Consider the following 18,346-nt stretch of genomic DNA (forward strand, 5'->3'; position numbering starts at 1 on the left):
ACCATTCAGACTTTTTAAAAAAAAATTTTTTGTGTGTGAAACATGGTCCCTCTAATACCAGGTGTGGTGGCACATGCTTGTAATCCCCACGCTTGGGAGGCGAAGACAGGAGGATCGCGCTGGTTCAGAGCTAGCCTCGCTGGCTTAAGAGACCCTGTTTCCAAATTAAAAAATATAAAATAGGTCTGGGAGTGTAGCCCGGAGGTAGAAGGGCTTCCCTCTAAATTGCCGAGAGTCTCACTAATTTGCTGAAGATCGTCTCAAACTTGATTTTCCTGTTTCAGCTGTCCATGTACTGGGCTTATAAGCATGCACCACTATGCTCACTGAATAAGTTATTTTTAATGAAGATTTTAGACTAAATGCTATTTCATACTCAATAGACTATAGTATAGTGTAAACATAACTTTTATATGCATTAAGAAATTTAAAAATATATGACTATTACTTGATCGTGGTAGTTTAGAACTGAAATTTTAATGCCTCTAAGGTATGCCTGGTTATAAAAATATGTTAGAAATACACAGAAGCCATGCACACACACACACACATGGACACACATGTACACACGCACACACCTACATCACATAGCAACTGGTGAAGTGCATTTCTAAAGTTAGTTACTGCTGCAGCTGACTGCTTTTGTGAAAACACAGTTGTCTCCCTATATTCTTACTCTGCCATTTTCAGCCTGTTGGCAGTTGTTCTCAGGACTGGCTGCTCCTGTCACAGAAAGCCTACATGTCATGACCTCCAATAATAATTTCCAAATAAGTGAAAGGCAGTTGGTGAGTTTATTTTTTGTGTATATTCCTTTGATCGACAGAAGTGCCCAGGAAACATTCCCTGTGTCCTACACAATCCCTCTGTTCTCAACAGTCAGAACTGTACCACATGCATTCTCACACTAACCACCAGAAAGGCACAAGGATTGACCCTATATGAAAATTGACTACCTGAATCACTATCAGCTGGTCAGCAATGCAAACTTCACTGAAGGCTGATGATCTGATAGAGACACAAACTCAGCATTCTGGTGAGCAAATGGCTAATAAGTAGGCAAATAAGTGTAACTGCCATAAAAATAGAAAAGCCTTCTAGAACTTTCTATGCAGTGCCATTACCTAAATATCAGTGAGATCTAAATTGTCTCTGCTACTTTGACCATCACATCTATTCCTTTAAAGATAATCCACAATAGCCAAGATTGGTGATTCTTTCCTATGATCTTAATACTTGAGAGACTGAGACAGGAGGATCTCAGATTTAAAGCCAGCCTCAGCAACTTAGCAAGACTATCAGAAACCTAGATATCTGTTTCCAAATAAACCAAATATATAATTTAAAAAGGGATAGGGGTTTACAGTAGAAAATACTTTAGGTTATTTACTTTGTAAAAGATCCCAAAAGAAAAGGAACCAATATTTAGGCATTATAGCTTCTCTTAGGGTAGATATTTATACTTCCTGAAGGGAGAAAATGAGGCTGAAAAAGCAGTTGTAGTTTATTTTAAAAAATCAATATTTAGAGGAAGAAAGATCCAATATCCAACAGGAAATACAGGAAGAAAGACTGAACAGAAACTTTACTTTTATCAATTCAGTATTCTTACCTCGTCATGTTCTTAAATGGAAATATACACTACATTGTTACTGTGGGAGTTGAAGGTAGAAGAAAGTATGACAAAGAATTACCTAGGTTTCTAGAAATAGATTTTCTGTGTTTGCACGCATTTTGAAACTTGTTAAGTCGCTAAGTGATTGAAAGTGCGCATAGAAAAAGATAACTATGGGAATGCAAACTAAATACATGGAGTACATTGTGCATATTAGATATAAGACTAGAGATCTTTATATACTTCTTAAAGTATATAAAGCATAGTACTCTAAAAATACACATGATCATTACCATGTTTTAGATGAAGAAATTGCTGATCAGAGAAATTATGTGACTTGTATTACTGCTGACAATGTATGTGTGAAGAAATGGAGAATCCATTGTTCCTCTGATCACACAATCCACACTAGTCCCAGGAAGCAGAGGCTTCTAAACATCTGTGCTAATCTTCCATGTTACCAAAAATGAACACAGAGAAAATGAGATGAAACAAGTAAACACGCTTAGAAATACTGCATAGTGAGTACACAGAAATTGGGTCAGTCTGTACATCAAGTAATGGAAATAAAGGTGAAGTGTCAACTTTTAAAATGCTCTCTTAAACTTTTATGCAGAGCCCTGGGAGTCAAATGTCTATTTTTCCTCATTGTTGTAAATAAATAGTGTGAAAGCAAGAAGCAAAAATATTTAATACAAAAAATGGTTGTACGCAGTTTCTGCTTTACAAAATAATATTTTAATGTATCTAAAATTATAGTGTGTGCATTTTTGAAATAGAACATATATTTTGATTCATGTTTTAAATAAGAAAACTGAAAATATAGGAAGTTCTACTTTATAAGACAGACCATTGAGAATAGAGTAGGAGGGACGTCAGGGGAGAAATGTGATGGAAAAACACCTTGAAGGACAGCTGCATCAGGCAATATTCCCACAAGTTTCACATTGCTGCTCAGTGTTGGAGCACTGGGCTCTGCACAACACCACACTGTGGGAAGTGTGAATCTGAGCACCACTGTAAGGCCTTTTCTCTCCAGTGACTCACAATTATCAAAACACGTGCACAGCAAAATGCCCCCTTGTTCACAAAACAGTATCTCAATGTCATCTTAATTCTCATATTCAAAGACTTTTTCCTATATGTATTTCATTGTAAAAAAAGCTTGCATACACAATGTACGTGTTAATAAGAATTTAAGAGACTACATGTAGATTAGTGGAGAATAAAGCAGACGCATAATGGTTTGTTCATTTTCCTACATTATTTTCTTCATTTGCTGATAGCACTAGAGATGGAAAATATAAAGACCTAGCTAGATCTGATACTCAAACCTACTAAATGTATGCAAAACAAATATCTACATGTAGAATTCAGCATATGGCTAGAAAAACAAATAACAAGTTTCCTGAAAAAAAAAAAAGAACACATATTTTTAGCAAGAACTTGTAAGAAAAAAGTAGTAGGATTTTTGTCATTTAAAAGTTTTCCTCTGAGTTTTAAGTTCTAAGAGAGTAATGTAGACTACCAGGAAAAATATGTTTTCTTTTTTTGGTATATAATTATAATGGCTAAACTGGAAACATTTTTTATCTAGGAACTTGTAAAGATGAAAGAGATAGAGACTATTCTTCATGTCTAAGGAGAACAGATCATCAGAAATGCAATCCACTACTTTATTCTCTCTCTGGGGTTGTTCACTTCAAGATTATCATATGTAGAGGAAGTAAAAGAAGACTACAGTTAGAAGAGTTTCTTTTGTTGTTGATTTTATTATCTGAAAGATCTATTATTTTATGACTTCAGCTGTCATAAAATAGAACCAGTTCTGACCCTCAGAGTAATTCCTCTGTACCTTTGCCATGGTCCTCAGAATTTGAAACTTGATTTTCTAGACTTATGTGCATAACACTTCTAGTAAAACTGGGAGCAAGGTTCTTGTCTGATTTATTTGATAAACACATGTTGAGACTGTGACAAATATCCTAAGAGCACAAAATTAATATGCCAACTACTAGTGGTTTAGTTGATGGAAAGATGAGAAAAATCAATAGAGATAATGATACCAGGACGGCTATAGATAAAAATTGGTGTTTCAAAATATATATTTAGTTATATAAAAAATCTGATAGACAAATACAGAACAGGTAGGCATGACCCCGCTCAGAGTTCAGGGAAGACTGCACAGAGATGGTTGCATTTAGGATAGGGCTCAGAAGTGCATCTGTGGAGGAAAAGATTTTTATTGTTGTTTGTTAATGTGTTTGTTTTAAATAAACAGCATTGGTGAATATTATACAGCACAAAAATTAAAACATGTCTAGAGAACAGAGAAAAATTCATTGGCCCAGAATTCAGGATGTACAATGCTAGAAAGTTTGCAATTTATCCTGAAGCTACTGGAGAATTTTTGTCTGTGAGAAAATTTTTGTCTGTGCTATTGTTGGTGAGGAGATCAATCAGCCCTGCACTTGGTCCTGTAGAGTGACCATGAGATACCTGAGGTTAATCAGATTAAATTAGACTACTTCTGGTCACAACCGAAAGTAACCTAAGCTCACTTAAAGCAGAAAGATGATTAATTGCCTTCAAGCTAGTGCTAATGGGTTCAGTGAAGGCGTAGCCTCTATTTGTCTCTGAGTCTTTGTTCTTGCCTCCTATATTGCTGCTGTTTTCTCAGGCTGACTCTTCTCATGAAACAAGATGGCTGCCAATAGGAGTGATGTTCTGGCTCTTCACAGTTGAGTAGAAGGTTTTTGTTTTTGTTTGCTATGATGACTAAACAACAATTCCATGTTTTGCTTTATTTAAGCCCCTCTTCAACACTGCAGAATTAGTGAGGTTATACCTATTGATTTATGTCAATCAAAGTCAATACCTAAAACTGGGGGTCATATCAACTCTAACTGTATTGAGAAGCTAAATAACAATAGAGTTTAATTTATAAGTGAAATTATAGATATTGTAAGATAAAGGGAATATAGGGAGGAAGAATGGATGCAAAGGTATATAGAAGAATGTATGTATGCTTGTCATTGTCCAGGAAAGAAAAGTATTTAAATGTATATATTACAAGTAGAAATAGAGAATAGTGGACAGTTATGAGAAAGTGTGAACTTATTGAATTTGACAGGTGTGAAAAAAGGAGAAATGAAGAATGACTCTAAGTTTTGTGGTTTTGGTAAACGGGAACTTGGTACTGCCATAAAGCAAGGATGAGAAAACAAAGGAAGATTAGATTGGAATGTGATTGGAGGTTGTTGAGACACTGAAAATAGGGTCATGATCTGAATTACATTGTCAAGAGAATTTTCCGGTCTCTATCTGCAAGAATGTCTAAAAGTGGCTGAGAAAGAAGTCTGGAGTCAAGTTTTCCATGGATTCCAGGAATCTGGATGAAGATGATGGTATGATGACCTAGGATGTTTGTGGTGAGGAAGTGAAAAATGTCTGTGTTCAGAACCTTTTCAACAGGTATAAAACTCTAATGTACTTGGTGTTATGGAGTGAATAAAGAGGAAAGAGTCAAGATTATCTATAGTGGTGGAACACGGAGACTAGAGTCAGAGAAGAGTAAGGATAAATATTTCTTTTTTGGCTAAGTTGAGTTTTCTATGATTTATAAAAATCCAAATGGAGCTATTGAGCATAAAGTGTGATGATATGAATGTGGGGATAAATAAAAATTTCTGAGGTGGGATAGAGACAAAGAAGAAACTAAATGAAGTGAAGCAGGGAACTTGTGTACTTAAAAAAATGAAAAGAGGTGCCCAGATTAGGCAGTACAGATTTGTAGTTAGAATAATAGAAGATGAGAACAATCTCTAAAAGGAGACTGAGAAGGAGAGATTTTTGTGGAAGGATGAACATCATGAAAATGTGTTGTCCCTTTGACCAAATGAAGACAGTGATTCAAGTAGCAGGGAGCAGGTTCTGTTTTAAATGCTGACAAAGATAAAACAAACAAACAAACAAACAAAAAACAACAACAACAAAAACCCAAGAGGAAGAATTAGAGCTGTTTATCAACTCTAAAGAATTTAATAAGAAAATATCAACAAGTTGTAGGGATTAGAGGTTAAATTGAGAAGATTATGAAAGCTTGGAAGTTAAAGAATTGGAGAGAAACAGCAGATATAGAAAATTTTTCTTTTCTGATAACCTTTTCCATAAAAGAAAACATTAAAAAAATGAAGAATGTAGTTGAAAAAATGCTGTGAGGTCAGAGGAATAGCTTTTTCTTTTAAGCACAAGAAATAGCAGAGCATGGTTGTGTGCTAATGGAATTTTCTTGTGGAGAAGGATACATTGATGATACATCTTTGAAGTCTCTGAGTGGACAAGAAAGAAGTAGAGGTCATTCACAAGTGGAGGGGTTGACTCAGCTGTTGTTTTAGTTCTTGGGACAATACATCCATGAGAAGAGGAAGGAAGAAGCACATTGACACAAATTGGTAGATATGTAAGTGGAATATGACTAAATTTTCTTCTGAGTGCTTCTGTTCCTTTTTTTACCCATATTCCACATAAAATTAAGCTCATTGCTAGAGAGAAAAAAATTATTTTGGAGACAATGATTTGGACACTTGGATATATAACATTGAACTTTCTATTGAAATTTACACCTGATCAAAATTAGGCATATAAATATTACTGAAATAGAAAAAAATTTAAACCATAATATTGTGTAGTTAACATTAGAGTCCTAATTCTCTGTATGATGATCATGACCCTCTCTCTCTCTCACCACATTTTTTTTTAATAATCTCTGATAAAGAATTAGTAGAAAAATATAAGATTCTATAAAGGTAAAAATCACTTTATTTTTATGAGAATTTTTTTGAGAAGGTTTAAAGAAGTGCTCCCCAGAGAATTCTGTACTCTAGATTTATTTGTGAATACAATTTATCTACACTAAATTTGTCCCCCTTCCAACTAGGCAATCAAAAGTTGTTTGTACCCCTTTCTTGTAGGTTTACAATAAGGAAGAGGAAACAATAGTGAACACAGCCCTGCGATCAAATCATCTTCTGAAAAGTCTGGGCGTATTTTGTTGTAAGCACACCTTTGTTCAATACACAATACCTTTTTGATTAACTCCCCTGGGAAAGTGTAGCTTTTACATTTTTTCATGCAGCTTCTGTAGATTTGTACCATAAGAGTTTGGCTCTTCACGTGCTTTACTTTTGGAGTTTGGCATTTAGCTCCATGGAAAAAGTAAAATCTCAAACTGCTGATACAGATGAAGAAAGTGACAGGATCCCCAATATTACAACACAAGCAGATTGCAGCTCAGTTTTTTCATGAAACATTTTCATACCCTAAAAGGTGTCTTGCAAAGGCAAATCATATATATAGACATGATAATCATATATGATGTATATGTATCACCTAAGGAGATTTTATATATGTGTATCTATAAAATACATATATTATAAGAGCAATGGTATATATTAACATATTTGTACAGTTTTTATTTTTAATAGATACAAATTTAATGAAAAGGACTTTGTCACTCTTATTTAGTTTGATACCAGCAGATACAGATAAGCTAATGAGTATTCAGATGATCATCAAAGGGCAAAAGATAAAACACTTGTCTCCCTGTAGAAGTTCTTTTCAATGAAGGGTCCAAACTGAATTAACTGCTCACGATAAGATACCTCCAATTTCCAACTCATGTTTTAATAAACATTGTCCCTATATTTGTAACAACCATACTATTGTAGAAAATGGCACAGTGCATTGTATAGTTTAGATCTGGAATATCCCTCAAAGTCTCATGTGTTCAGAGGTGGGGCTTTAGGGAATGACTGAATCATGAAGGCTCTGCCTCTGACTTTATTTGCTGAAGGGCTAATTGAAAGTGGATCCTAGTTGAAGGAAGTAGGTAACACGTACCCATCATAATGTTGTATCTTATCTCAAACCCAACAAAATGGAGCCTAGCGATTGGTCATGGTCTGAGACCTATGAAATTGTGAGCCAAAATAAACTTTCTCTATGTTGTTCTTCTCAGGTAATTTGGTTATAGCAATGCAAAGCTGACTAACATATAATTATAACATATAAATCTTTCAAGGAACATGTAAATCTTCTAAGGATATTTTTGAGGAAAGGACCAAACTTCTTGGTAGTCTAAGAGCTTGGGATAGAGTAGAATCTGGGTGCATGATTTATAAAGTTAAGCCACATAGACTTGTGTCTCTCTCTTCTTTCCCCTTAAATGAACTTCTCTGAAAGAAGCTGCCATGTTATGAGGACATTCATGTAGTGCTTTGGAGAGATCCAAATGACAAGGATCCAAGCCTCTCAAAAGCAGCCCTATCTCTACAACTCTAATATTGAGCCTACATGACTGGATTATCCAGCCCTAGCTGAACTTTCAGTTCCCTTCAGTTCTGGGAAACATTTTGAGTGCAATCTCACCAGAAACTCTGAGCCCAATCAACCCAACAAAGCTAGACGTACAAAATTTTTGAGATGCATTTTTTCTATTAATTCAAAAAATACATAATTTGTGATGTAGTTTTGAATGACTATGCAAAATATTTTTGATTTTTAGTGGGATGGATCAATGAGATTTAAAATTTCATAGATAACTGTTTCTTTCCAATACCTATAAAAGGTGTGTCTCCAGTGTCAAAATGAATTGCATTACCATTTCAGGTGGAACTAGTGTTTTATAATTTTTAAAAATCTGGTTCATATGACCAAGGAAGATACTTTGCTACAAATGGTGGAAATTTTTCATAGTTTTAAAAACTAGTACAATATTAGACACTTATTATCACTCTGCCTTTATTAGGATGACAAATTTTATGTTTAAAAGGTTTAGTAGGGCCAGGCGTGGTGTCACACGCTTGTAATCCCTGCGCTTGGGAGGCAGAGACAGGAGGATCACGCAGGTTCGAAGCCAGCTGCTCTGGCTTAAGAGGCCCTGTTTCCAAATAAAAGAGTACAAAATAGGTCTGGGAGTATAGCCCGGAGGTAGAAGGGGTTCCAGGAACCCCAGTACTACCAAAAAAAAAAAAAAAGGTTTAGTAGAGACATGTAATATACAAATTAATAAAGATACAGATTAATTTATAAACATGGACACTTGCATATTAGTGATAAAACATGTAATTTGATGAAATTAATAGCAGATTAGACATTGTAGAAAAAAAAGATGAGTGATCCAGAAGATATACTAATGGAAACTATCCAAAATAAAAACAGAAGAGAAGAAAAAATATTAATTAAAGATGTATAACTTAAAAACTAAAAAAATAACTAAAATAGAAAACAAACACATTGTTAAAAAATAATAAAAATGACCTCACACACATAATCTAAATTAAAGTAAAAAATAGGAGGCTGAGACTGGAGGATTAGTTTGCTGACATCTTCAGCTACTTAGTGAGGTCCTTTTCAACTCAGTGAGACCCTGTTTCAAAAATAAAGAATAAAAAATAGAGCTGAGGGTATAGCTCAAAGGTAGAATGTCCCTGGGTTTCATTCCCAGTACCACACAAAAATTTAAAAAATAAAAAATAAATAAAAGCAAAAAGTAAACTAAATAGATAAAAAACTTAAAATAGTAAAATTGACAATCCAATATTATTAATAATTATTTTAAATGCTAAGTTTTCTTTTTTTTTTTTTTGTGGTCTGGGGATGGAACCCAGAGGCATTCAACCTCTGAGTTATACCCCCTGCCCTGTGTTTTGTTCTTTAGTTTGAAACAGGTTTCATAAAGTTGCAGAGGGCTTCACTAAGTAGCTAAGGGTGTCAGCGAACCGTGGTCCCTCTGTTGCAGCCTCCCGAATTCTGAGATTACAACGTGCACCATCATGTCCGGCTAAGTTTTCTAATCATTCCTATTAAAAGGCAGAAATTGTTAGTGAGATTTAAAGCAACACCTGACTTTATCCTACAAATGAGAAACTCATTTTGAATATAAGAAACAAATCAATCACTTTTACTCCAACAAACCAAGGTGAATAGCAAATTAAACCCAATATAGACAAAAATATTAAAGGCCAGAATGAAAATGAGTGTAGAAAATGAACGACAACAACAACAACAAAAACCCAAAAATAAAATTTAAAGGTTGGACCTTTGACAAAGTCAGTAAAATTGACACTAGATATTCAGGTCAATCAAGAGATAAAAGGAAGAAACAGACTCCCACACACAGAAATGAAAATCAATGATATCATGACAAAATCTGTACATACTGAATGATAAATAAATATTATGAACTAGTATTCAATTCAGCAAAAGTGTAGAAGAATTCCAATTTCCCCACATCTTTGGCAGCATTCATTGACTTTTGACTTTTTGATGATTTCTATTCTGATTGGAATTAGATGGACTCTTAGTGTAGTTTTGACTTGCATCTCTCTGATTGGTAATGATGTTGAACATTTCTTTATATATTTATTGGTCATTTGTATCTCTTCTTTTGTAAAGTGTCTAGTTCAACTGCCAATTACTTGATTAAGTTATTTTTAGTGTAAAAGCTTTTAACATTTTTAGATATTCTAAATATTAATTTTTTATCAGATGAATAAATGGCAAAGTTCATTTTATAGGCATTTAATGGCAAGCCCATTTTATAGGCTTGCTCTTTGAACTCTTAATGATTTCCTTTGATGTGCTGAAAACTTTTTAGTTTAATGCCATCTAATTTATTTATTTTTTCTGTACTGGGGATAAAACCTGGCTTAATTCTTGTTTTAATTTTTTGAACTATTGGGGATCTTTTTGAGGAATTTTCTACCTCTGCTTATATGTTGGAGTATTAGATATATGCCCACCTCTAGTAACTTCCAAGTCTCTGGTCTAACATGCAGGTCTTTGATCCATCTCAAGTTGACTCCTGAGCAGGGAGGATTTAGTTCTGTTTTTCAACAGCTAGATATCTAGTTTTCCAAACACCATTTGTTGAAAATGCTGTATTTTCTTCAACATGTATGTATTTGGCATCATTGTCAAAAATCATTTGGCTAAAGCCAGGCATGGTGGTGCATGGTTTATAATCCCAGCATTTTGGAGGCTGAGACATGAGGATTGGGGTTTGGAGACAACCTCAGTTACTACTTAGTGAGGCTCTTTGCAACTCAAATGAAACCCTGTTTCAAAATAAAGAATAAAAATAGAGCTTGGGTGTGGCTTGGAGGAAGAATGCCCCTGGGTTCCATCCCCAGTACTACAACAACAACAACAAAAAATTAATTGGCTATAAGTATGTGGATTTGTTTCTGTATCTTCTATTCTGTTTCATTGGTCTATGTATTTGTTTTTGAGCCAATACCATGCTATTTTAATTAATATAGCTCTGTCATGTAATGTGAAGTCAGAAATTGTAATGCCTCCTGCATAATTCCTATTGCTGAACAAAATTATGTCATTTGCAGGAAAATAGAAGGACCTGGAGTACATTAAGTGGAATTATCCAGTCATAGAAGATGAAGGATCATATGTTTTCTCTAATATGCAAAAGCTAAGGAGGGAGTAATTGGGATACCAAGGGAACTCCAGATAATGTAGGAGAAACCTCAGTGGAGCCAGGAAGGTATTCTAGAAGAAGGGAGGAGGAATAGACCTATACCATCTTCAAGGAGCTTCAAGGTCTCTGTTTTAATTTCCAAATCTTTGATCCATCTTGAATTGACTCTTGTGCAGAGTGAGAAAGTGGGATTAATTTCTAATTTTCTGCATATGGTTAACCAGTTTTATCAATTCCATTTGTTGAACAGGCTATCTTTTTTCCAGTGTATGTTTTTGGCCCCTTTGTAAAAAATCAATTGGCTTAAAGTGTGTGAACTTGTTTCTGGGTCTTCTATTCTACTCCATTGGTCTATATATTTGTTTTTGTGCCAGTACCATACTGTTTTTATTACAATGGCTTTGTAGTAAAGTTTAAAGTCAAGTATTTTGATTCCTCCTGCATGGTTTTTGTTGCAGAGAACTACTTTGGCTATCCTGGGGTTTATGTTATTCCAAATAAATTTAAGGAAAGATTTTTCTTTTCTTTTCTCTTCTCTTCTCTTTCCTTTTCTTTTCTTTTTTTTTTTCTTTTCTTTTCTCTTCTTTTCTTTTCTTTGGTGGTACTGGGGTTCCTGGAAGCCCTTCTACCTCCAGGCCACACTCCCAGACACCTATTTTATACTTTGTTATTTGGAAACAGGGTGTCTTAAACCAGCGCAGCTGGCCTCCAACCTGTGCGATCTTCCTGTCTCCACCTCCCAAGCATGGGGATTACAAGCATGCGCCACCACGCCCAGCTCAAGGACTGATTTTTCTTATGTGAGCAATGATCTTGGTAACTACCAAGTGGGCATTGCGTTGAATCTGTAGATCACTTTTGGAAGTATGGCCATTTTAATGATTTTTATTCTGCCTATCCATGAATATGGAAGATCTTTCCATCTTCTAAGATCTTCTTCAATTTCTTTTTTCAATGTTTTATAATTGTCATTGTAGAGATCTTTTACCTCCTTGGTTAAGTTTATTCTTAGGTATTTTTTTTTTTGTGGGTAATCCTGAGTGGAAGTGTTTTCTGAATTTCTTTTTCAGTGGATTTATGGTTGGTGTACAGAAAAGCTTCTGATTTTTTAAGATTGATTTTGTATCCAGACTCTGCTGAATTTGTTGATCAGTTCTATATGCCCTTTGGTTGCGTTTTCTAAATGTAGTATTATGTCATCTGCAAATAGTGAAAGTTCTTCTTTTCCTATTTATACAAATTTGATTTTCTTTTCTTGCCTTATTGCTCTGGATAGAGTCTCTAGTACTATATTGAAGAGAAGTGGTGATAATGGACATCCTTGTCTTGTTTCTGTTTTTAGGGGGAAATTCTTGAAGTTTTTCCCCATTTAATATGATTTTGGCAGTGGGCTTATTGTAGATCGCCTTTATGATGTTGAGATATGTTCCTTCTATTCCAATTCTCTGCAGTGTTTTTATCATAAATGGATGTTAGATTTTATCAGATGCTTTTTCAGTGTGTATTGAAATGATCACATAATTTTTGTCTTTGATTCTGTTTATATGATGAATTACATGGATTGATTTTCGTATGTTGAACCAGCCTTGCATCCCTGGGATGAACCCAACCTGATCATGGTATATGATTTTATTTTTATGGTTTTGAATGCATGTTGCTAGTATTTTGTTCAATAGTTTTGTATCCAAGTTCATCAGAGATAAAGGTCTGTAGTTTTCCTTCCTCGAACTGTCTTTATTCGGTTTGGTTATTAGTGTGATGTTGGCTTCATAGAATGTATTTGGGAGAGTCCCACTTTTTTCTATTTTATGAAATAGTTTGAGGAGTATTGGGGTTAGCTCTTCTATAAAGGTTTTATAGACTTCACTTGGAAAACCATCTTGTCCTGGACTTTTCTTTGATGGTAAACTTTTTATTGGTTTCAATCTCTTTGATTGTTATTGGTTGGTTTCAGTGTTCTATATCTTCTTGACTCAGTTTAGGAAGGTTGTATTTATCTAGAAATTTTCCAGTTTCCCCCAGATTATCCATTTTGTTGGAGTATAGTTTTTCAAAGTAGTTTCTGATAATAATCTGGTTTTCTACACTGTCAGTAGTAATATCTCCTTTTTCATCTCTTATCTTCATAATTTGGGTTGATTCTCTCTCTCTCTCTCTCTCTCTCTCTCTCTCTCTCTCTCTCTCTCTCTCTCTCTTTTTAGTTAGGTTGGCTAGTGGTTTATCTATCTTGTTAATTTTTCCAGAAACCAGCTTTTGGTATTGTTTTTTGATTCTCTACTTCGTTAATTTCTGCTCTTATTTTAATAATTTTCTGTCTTCTACTGGCTTTGGGATTAGATTTTTCCTGGTTTTCAAGGTCTTTGAGATATGTTGTTAGGCTATTGATTTGAAGATTTTGTTTTTCTTATGTAAGCACTCAGTGCTATAAATTTTCCTCTTAATACTGCCTTCATAGTGTCCCACAGGTTTTTATATGTTATATCTTTATTTTCATTTGTTTCTAGAAATTTCTTTTTTCACCTCTTACATATTCTATGACCCGTTCTTCATTCAAAAGTGTGATTCTCAGACTCCACATGTTTATGTTGTTTCTCTGGTTCTTCTTATAGTTGATTTCTAGTTTCATCCCATTATGGTCTGAAATGACACAGGGAAGAATGTAACATTTTTTAAATTTTCTAGTGCTCATTTTGTGTCCCGGGATGTGATCTAGTTTGGAGAAATTTCTGTGAGTAGCTGAGAAAAATGTATACTCCGCTGTAGTTAGGTGAAATATTTTATATGTGTCCAACTGGTCCATTTGATTAATGGTGTTCTTTAGTTCTGAGGTATCTTTACTGACCTTTTGTCTGGAAGATAGGTCTAATGGTGTGAGAGGTGTGTTGAAGTCTCCCAGTATTATTGTATTGAGATTTATGTGTGACTTAATGTCACAAAGAGTTTGATTTACAAAAGTAGCTGCACCTATTTGGGAGGGGGGGGTGTTGATTCTTGTTATTTCCTCTTACTGGATTATTAATTTTACCAGTAAATTATGACCTTTGTCTCTTCTAATAAGTTTGGGTTTGAAGTGTAACTTGTCTGATATCATAGTTTCTACTCCTGCTTGCCTTCAAGTTCCATTAGCATGAATTATCTTGATCCAGCCCTTTACTTTGAGTTTGTTACTATCTTTACTTGTAAGGTGTGTTTCTTGTAAGCAGCAGATGGGGGGATTCTGGTTTTTAATCCATTTTGCCACTTTACGCCTTTTTATTGGGGAATTGAGGCCATTTACATTCAGTGTGATTATTGAAAGATAATTTTTAATTCCTAACATGTTAAGATTTTATTTCTGTTTGAAATACTGTTTATTCTTCTTTGCTTAGTTGTCTTCTGGATAGAAAATCTTGTTTCTCTGGTTCTGGTGTGTATTACCTATTTCTTCTTTGTAGATAATCTCTTTGAGTATTTTCTCTAGCGCTGGTTTTGAAGACAGAAATTCCTTCAGTTTCTGTTTGTCATGGAAGCTTTTTATTTCCCTATCTAATTTGATAGGTAGTTTTACTGGGTAGGAAATTTTTGACTGGAAGTTGTTTTCTTTCAGAGTTTGGTATATGTTACTCCAAGCCCTTCTGGCTTTCATGATTTGGTTTGGGAAGTCTGGAGTGATTCTAATTGGTTTGCCTCTGAATGTCACTTGGCCTTTTGTTTTTATTGCCTTTACGATTCTCTCCTTAGCTTCTACATTGGTCATTTTGACAATTATATGGCACAGGGAACATTTTCTCTTATCCTGTCTAAAGGGAGTTCTATAAATTTCCTGGACCTGTGTACTGACCTATTGCTCTATGTTTGGAAATTTTTCTACTATTACTTCTTTAAAGAAATTATTGATCCCTTTGGTTTCACCTTCTTTCCTCTCCTCTATTCCAACTATTTTTATGTTAGCTCTCTTAAAATGGGCCCATATTTCTTCAATGTCCAATTCCTGCTGTCAGATTTTTTTTTCTAAATTATAAATTATGCGTTCATTTTAGGAGTAATCATTCTTGGAGCCAGATTCTCTTCTCCATGTGGTCTAATCAATTGTTTACAGTTTGAATTGATGTCTTTACTTCCATGATTGCATTCTTTATTTCTTTTAGACTCTCTCTAAATTCTTTATGAACATCCTGTATCATTTATACAGTTATATTCCTAATTTGATCTTCTGGAGATCTCTGAATTTCTATGTTATCAGGTTCTGATATTGTGGGGTTGTGGGCATTCATTGCTCCATTGTTGTTCCTCTTTCCCATGATTTCAGAAGTTTATGCCTTCCCTGGTTTCTTCCCCGGGTCACCATGACTTCACTTAGGGTGCTCTGGTTCTTGAGTATGTGGTAATCTCAGCTGCCACTACTCCGTTACTGGGTTGTATCACAAAGTCTCAGACCCAGGGGGTTCGAGTCTGAGTGAGTGCCAGGCTGGGTGTTTTCCCACTGGAAGCTGTGACTAAGGTGTGGCATCTCTGTCACCTCTACTCCTTTACTGGGTTGGAATGCAAAATCTCAAACCCAGTGAGATTTTCAAACTGCACAAGTCCCTGGGGGTGCAGTGCTGGGATTTCTCCTTTAGGGGGTCACAATTTCACTTAAGATTGCTGTGCATGCTGATCTGGAGCTGTTGCAGGACATAGTGAAATCAGCACCATTGCTGGCAATATGGCGCTGCTGCCATGCCCCGGGCTGTGATGCTGGTGTATTTCTTTTCTCATTTTGAGCTCCATTATGAGTCCCTAAAAGGCATGATGAGCTTGGCTACTGGGAGTTTTAGACGTTCTTTGCGCTGAAAGAACTGCTGAATTATACCTAAATGATCTACAGCTGCTCACTTCAGCTCCTTGTTTACCTTTCCTCTCTGGAGCCTGGCACTGTGAGGGAAGATGGTGTTGTAAGGCCAGATGGTGCTGGCGCAGCTTCACCGCCACAATACAGGCTGGTTTCTTTTCTGGTCTCTGGTTGTTCTTCTAATCTTCTATTTCTCTGTCCCTTGTATTTGCAGTTTTTATTCCTCTGCTTATAGTTTTATACTGCCTATGAAAAGCACTGATTTTGTGGCAATAGAAATCGAGTGTTAGCAGGACTCATAAACGCTGCTTTTCTCGGTCATCATCTTCCTGGAAGTCTCAGTCTGTTTATTTTTTCAAGTACCTTGTTGTGTATTCTTAGGTTACTTATTAGATAATCTATGATTTTTTTTGTATAGGTACTCAGTGGTGTAAATATTATTTTTAAAACTATTTTTAAAATGTCCCAAATATTTTGGTATTTTTTGTCTTTATTTTATTTTATTTTAGAGATTTTTTATTTCTCTCCTTATTTCTTCTCTGATTCATTCCTCACCGAAAATGTATCATTTAATCTATATGTATTTATACAATGGAATTTTTCTTTCTACTTTCATTCTATTATGATCTGAAAGATGCACAGAATTATATAACATTTTAAAAAATTGCTGGAACTTGCTTTGTTGCTCAGAATGTGATATATTTGGGGAAAGGTTTTATGAGCAGCTGAGAAGAATGTGCATTCAGCTGTTGTTTGGAATAGTCTGTATGTGTCTACTAGGTCTATTTGGTTTATAGTTTTCTTTAGGTCTAAAGTGTCATTATTTTTCTTGGAAGATTGATTAAATGTGTCAGTAGTATGTTGAATTCTCCCAATATTATTTTACCTGGGTCTATTTGAAACCTACTTTCCCAAAGATATTATTTTATAAAGTGGATATGCCCATATTTGGGACATAAATATTCACTATCATTTCATCTTGTTGGGTTAGTTCATTATTAATTGGAAGTGAGTTGCTTTATTTATTTTGATAAGTTTTAGCCTAAAATCTGTCCTTTGTTGGATAGTTGGATATGAGCATTGAATTTTCTGCTTGTTTCCAGTGTCCATTTGCATTACATTTCTCTTTTTTGTCCTTTCACTTTTAGTCTATGAACATCTTTTCCTATAAGTTGAGAGTCTTTTGCAAGAATACAGTTGAATTAGTTATTTAATCCACATTGCCAGTCTAAGCCTTTTTGTTTGCTTGTTTGTTTGTTTGGTGGTACTGGGGTTCCTGGAAACACTTCTACCTCCGGGATACACTCCCAGACCTATTTTATATTTTTATTTGGAAACAGAGTCTCTTAAGCTGGCAAGGCTGGCTTTGAACCTGTGCGATCCTCCTGTCTCAGCCTCCCAAACACGGGGATGTGTGCCACCAAGCACGGCCAGTCTAAGCCTTTTAATTAAGAAGTTTAGATCTTTGACATTCAATGTTACTATTGAGAGATGATTTTGTTTCCTGTGGTTTTGAGTTATATTTTTTGTTTAATATCCTGTTATTTATCCTTCACTTACTTTTCCATTTGGTGCAATTTTCACTTCCTCTGGTTCTAGTACTTATTTTTTCTTCTTTGTGTTTTTTTTTTTTATGTACTTTCTCTAGTATCAGCTTGGTAATCATGAATTCTTTTAGTTTCTGCTTGTCTTGGAACTTTTTATTTCTCCCTCAATTTTAAATATCTTCATTGTATATAGGAATCATGGTTGCAAATTGCTTTTATTCAGGGTTTGGAGGACCTTCTACCAGTCTCTCCTGGCTTTCATACTTGGGTTGAGAAGTCTGTACTGATTCTTATTGTTTTTCCCCTAAATGCCACATATTCTTTTGTACTTAAGACTATTTTCTTAGCCTCAATGATTGTCATTTTTATTACTATGTGGTGTGAAGTTCTTCTTTGAATGCCTTTTGTTGGTGTTCTGGTCTGCCTTCTTGCTACTATAATCTAACAATTGACCATATATGTCAGAGAAAGATTTATTTATTTTTTTTACATTTTTGGATTTAGTCCACGTGAGGATGAGAACCATAACATTTAGGATACAGTGACAGGAAGTAGAGAAAGGAGAGTACATGGACTATATTCACATTATGGAGGTAAAAAACAAGATAGCAAGCTGGGTGAGGAGGACTCATATATAAAGTCTCCATGGCTGCTTCCCCCAAAACTTCCTGTAGACATAACTTACCAGTCTACCAGGTATCACCAAAGTAAATCTATTACAACAAATTTTATCACTTCTGGGATTATAACTTTCATGACTAAATTATATCAACTCCAAACAGTAATAAATGAGCTCTTTATTTTATTTATTTATTTTTTTTTGCAGGTCTGGGGGTGGAGCCCAGGGGCATTTGACCTCTGAGCTACACCCCCTGCCC

This window comes from Muscardinus avellanarius (assembly GCF_963383645.1).
Source record: "Muscardinus avellanarius genome assembly, chromosome: 8".
NCBI classification, from domain to species: domain Eukaryota; kingdom Metazoa; phylum Chordata; class Mammalia; order Rodentia; family Gliridae; genus Muscardinus; species Muscardinus avellanarius.